Below are 5,000 nucleotides of genomic sequence, written 5' to 3' on the forward strand. Positions count from 1 at the left end.
GGCTGCTGGCACCAGACTTGCCCTCCAATAGATACTCGTTAAAGGATTTAAAGTGTACTCATTCCGATTACGGGGCCTCGGATGAGTCCCGTATCGTTATTTTTCGTCACTACCTCCCCGTGCCGGGAGTGGGTAATTTGCGCGCCTGCTGCCTTCCTTGGATGTGGTAGCCGTTTCTCAGGCTCCCTCTCCGGAATCGAACCCTGATTCCCCGTTACCCGTTACAACCATGGTAGGCGCAGAACCTACCATCGACAGTTGATAAGGCAGACATTTGAAAGATGCGTCGCCGGTACGAGGACCGTGCGATCAGCCCAAAGTTATTCAGAGTCACCAAGGCAAACGGACCGGACGAGCCGACCGATTGGTTTTGATCTAATAAAAGCGTCCCTTCCATCTCTGGTCGGGACTCTGTTTGCATGTATTAGCTCTAGAATTACCACAGTTATCCAAGTAACGTGGGTACGATCTAAGGAACCATAACTGATTTAATGAGCCATTCGCGGTTTCACCTTAATGCGGCTTGTACTGAGACATGCATGGCTTAATCTTTGAGACAAGCATATGACTACTGGCAGGATCAACCAGGGAGCTGCGTCAACTAGAGCTGAGCAGCCGGCCGCCCGGGAGTGTGTCCCGGAGGCCCGCGCGAACACGCAAGCGTCCGCTCAATTATTCCGCAAACAGGAGGAGGCTGGGCTCCCCTGCACGATACACCTCGAAACCCTCTCAGGTCCCGGCGGCGCGCAGCGCCGTCCTAAGTACTTGGTCGGGTTCGAGAGAGGCGCAATCGCCCGGAGATAGGCGAGTAGACGCTTTCAGTGCGACCACCCGTGCTCCCAACTGAGCTTGCCGCTGCCGACAGAGGCCCGGGAGCGTGCTGTCGTGGTGTTGCCGGCGGGAGACAACACGCGGCCACAAACAGTGGCCGGGCAGCTCCAACGCCAGCGCCACAGAGGGGCAGAGCCCCACTTGGGTGCCAAAGCGAACTCTCCCAGCACAGCGCACGCGCCAACACATCCGCACAGCTGCGATACAAACCACCTGCGAGAACCGCGGGGGCGACCGAGCAGCAGACGGCGTCGCGGCGCCGAGTGCCGGGCGGCGGCGCATCCTCGACGCACACAGTCCTCAATCGGACCAGCACACTGCAGATGTCCACCGCGCTTCGCACCGGGCCCGCGAGGACCCACTTTGGCCGCACGGCGCCGCGCGCTGGGTGCGCCGGCGCGCAGCTGCGCCGCCTGCCGCGTCCGTCGGCCGGCGCGCCTGCCACTGGGCGCCCCCACCAGCCGGCTGTAGCGCGTGCGCCCACGCAGCGCGCGGCCAGCACGCCGGGCGCTCCCCCCTCACCGGCCGGGGACGGTCCCACCCAGCCACCGCCGCGTATCGCTTCATACCCACATGCCCACTCACGTTCGTGGGTATGACGGGTGTCGCTGAAGCAACCAGTTAATACCTGTACCGATTGTCGCAATCAATGATTCACCTCCAGCGTAAACAACCGCGCAACAACGGATTTCCAGTTCATTTGCGTAACTTGGGCAGCAAACGTAGACGTCCATCTACATTTGCAAATTCAGTGGGTCTTGCATGCCTGGATGATATGCGTCACGACACGCCACATCAGCCCACATACATGCTGCGACGTATACACGAGAGAACACGTGGAAGGTGGCCCGCGTACGTATGCGAATGCCATTGCACAGCTGCGAAGCTCATTGAACACGCAAACTCCCGCCTGACGAACTAGAGGCGACAGGGGGGCGATATACGTCTTACAGCAGTACACATTACAGTGGATAGCGGGACCATGTGGAACGTACGCAACACTCGCTAGATGTTGTGAGGGTACGCACCGTAACATGAATCAATACGCAGGACACCAGAGAGTGCGAGCACTGACCTATGTTGAGAGGGTTGCGATTAGGCAACGCTACATGAATGTTGCAATTCATATAACAATTACAGGTCAGGTTAGGGCCCAACGTGGGTTAGGTTAGGGCCCAACGTAGGTTAGGTTAGGGCGCAACGTAGGTTAGGTTAGGGCGCAACGTAGGTTAGGTTAGGGCGCAACGTAGGTTAGGTTAAGGCGCAACATAGGTTAGGTTAAGGCGCAACATAGGTTAGGTTAGGGCGCAACGTAGGTTAGGTTAGGGCCCAACGTAGGTTAGGTTAGGGCCCAACGTAGGTTAGGTTAGGGCCCAACGTAGGTTAGGTTAGGGCCCAACGTAGGTTAGGTTAGGTTAGGGCCCAACGTAGGTTAGGTTAGGTTAGGGCCCAACGTAGGTTAGGTTAGGTTAGGGCCCAACGTAGGTTAGGTTAGGTTAGGGCCCAACGTAGGTTAGGTTAGGTTAGGGCCCAACGTAGGTTAGGTTAGGTTAGGGCCCAACGTAGGTTAGGTTAGGTTAGGGCGCAACGTAGGTTAGGTTAGGTTAGGGCGCAACGTAGGTTAGGTTAGGTTAGGGCGCAACGTAGGTTAGGTTAGGTTAGGGCGCAACGTAGGTTAGGTTAGGTTAGGGCGCAACGTAGGTTAGGTTAGGTTAGGGCGCAACGTAGGTTAGGTTAGGTTAGGGCGCAACGTAGGTTAGGTTAGGTTAGGGCGCAACGTAGGTTAGGTTAGGTTAGGGCGCAACGTAGGTTAGGTTAGGTTAGGGCGCAACGTAGGTTAGGTTAGGTTAGGGCGCAACGTAGGTTAGGTTAAGGCGCAACATAGGTTAGGTTAAGGCGCAACATAGGTTAGGTTAAGGCGCAACATAGGTTAGGTTAAGGCGCAACATAGGTTAGGTTAAGGCGCAACATAGGTTAGGTTAAGGCGCAACATAGGTTAGGTTAAGGCGCAACATAGGTTAGGTTAAGGCGCAACATAGGTTAGGTTAAGGCGCAACATAGGTTAGGTTAAGGCGCAACATAGGTTAGGTTAAGGCGCAACATAGGTTAGGTTAAGGCGCAACATAGGTTAGGTTAAGGCGCAACATAGGTTAGGTTAAGGCGCAACATAGGTTAGGTTAAGGCGCAACATAGGTTAGGTTAAGGCGCAACATAGGTTAGGTTAAGGCGCAACATAGGTTAGGTTAAGGCGCAACATAGGTTAGGTTAAGGCGCAACATAGGTTAGGTTAAGGCGCAACATAGGTTAGGTTAAGGCGCAACATAGGTTAGGTTAAGGCGCAACATAGGTTAGGTTAAGGCGCAACATAGGTTAGGTTAAGGCGCAACATAGGTTAGGTTAAGGCGCAACATAGGTTAGGTTAAGGCGCAACATGGGTTAGGTTAGGGCGCAACATGGGTTAGGTTAGGGCGCAACATAGGTTAGGTTAGGGCGCAACATAGGTTAGGTTAGGGCGCAACATAGGTTAGGTTAGGGCGCAACATAGGTTAGGTTAGGGCGCAACATAGGTTAGGTTAGGGCGCAACATAGGTTAGGTTAGGGCGCAACATAGGTTAGGTTAGGGCGCAACATAGGTTAGGTTAGGGCGCAACATAGGTTAGGTTAGGGCGCAACATAGGTTAGGTTAGGGCGCAACATAGGTTAGGTTAGGGCGCAACATAGGTTAGGTTAGGGCGCAACATAGGTTAGGTTAGGGCGCAACATAGGTTAGGTTAGGGCGCAACATAGGTTAGGTTAGGGCGCAACATAGGTTAGGTTAAGGCGCAACATAGGTTAGGTTAAGGCGCAACATAGGTTAGGTTAAGGCGCAACATAGGTTAGGTTAAGGCGCAACATAGGTTAGGTTAAGGCGCAACATAGGTTAGGTTAAGGCGCAACATAGGTTAGGTTAAGGGATGGTGTATGAGGGGGGAGGGGACGAGGTTCGTTCATAGTGATGATGGTAAGTGGACGCCTGAGGCACCCTGAGATGTGTCACGTCAGGATGCACCTTTGGCTCAGGGGAGGTGGTGCGCCGGTTCTGTGGGTGTGGCAAGGGAGTGGCAGACCTGTGTCTTTCATTCCTGCCATTGCTTATATGCTGTGAGACACGCCAGTGTGGTGGTGTTGGCTGCACCCCTGTGTAGCACATGTGTGGGTGTTTGTGGCTTATCTGCGTAATGATGGTTGTTGGAAGTGTGAGATATTCTGTTTTTGGGGTGGACCTCCTGGTTTTGTTATCATAGTGTGAATGGTGTAATGTGGCGGAGAGGATGCACTGGATGTTGTTCCATGGTGGTGCTTAGATATTGTGTCTGTGTCTGTTACAGCCAGAGAGTAGTGTGTGATAGGGTGTCTGGGTGACGTGTAGTTCACATTGTGTGCAGAGACTGTCAGCATGTATAGGGACAGTTCTATGTCGTATGTCATCTATATTCCGATGGCTCTGCATCTATTAGTTATCAGCGCCATGTATCAGTTTAATCTGGTTGCAGTCTCGTGGTGTTCTATCTCTGTACAGTAGTAGAGGTGCGACTGCACTACGTAGCTACCCCTTGCGGCAGCTTTCCCCGGTGTATGGCATATGATTATCAGCAATGAGTCGATTAGTGACAACTGGTCGTGTGACAACGTCACATGTCTGCGGGTGGGATACGCTACAACCTGCTTGTGGGTCAGGGCTCAGTAATGCTCTCCTCACACTGAGCGCTCGGACCGTCATTACCCGTCTGCGTGATGTATTGCGGAGCGCTTTTAGCCATTGCCAGAGTCTTTGCGACTGCGAGTGCAACGCCCATGGGGACCGACATGGTTGGGGCGCTTCCTAGCTGATCGCTCAGCATCGGAATCCGTACTGTGAGCACGCAATCGCGCACAGACTTAGAGCATGTGTAGGGACAGCGGGAATTTCGCATCTTGGATACAACGCTTCATGAAACGGATGATATAGGGGTGGATTGCAACTTACGACTGCGAGAAAAGTCCGCCGTTCATCCGCTGGAGTTGCAATTTGGGCAGGTGACGTGAGGCACGTACGGGGGCGGGTGGCGTGATTGTCGGTGGACGACGTCGTGCGGCGCAGGGACTGGCGTTGGTGCTCTTGTGGTGGACAGTGGATGCAGGCTTTGTGG

General features: G+C 53.9%; 1 non-coding gene across 1 annotated transcript in view; it reads right to left on the minus strand.

The window, feature by feature from the left end:
- LOC126197093 (small subunit ribosomal RNA) overlaps nucleotides 1-591 on the minus strand; it is a 1,909-nt gene extending 1,318 nt beyond the window's left edge. The window contains exon 1 of the ribosomal RNA XR_007539494.1: nucleotides 1-591. This exon is cut by the window's left edge and continues 1,318 nt beyond it. This is a non-coding gene — a ribosomal RNA (small subunit ribosomal RNA).
- Between the last annotated feature and the right edge of the window lie 4,409 nt (nucleotides 592-5,000).

The sequence above is a fragment of the Schistocerca nitens genome, chromosome 7 (assembly GCF_023898315.1).
Source record: "Schistocerca nitens isolate TAMUIC-IGC-003100 chromosome 7, iqSchNite1.1, whole genome shotgun sequence".
Classification (NCBI taxonomy): Eukaryota; Metazoa; Arthropoda; class Insecta; order Orthoptera; family Acrididae; genus Schistocerca; species Schistocerca nitens.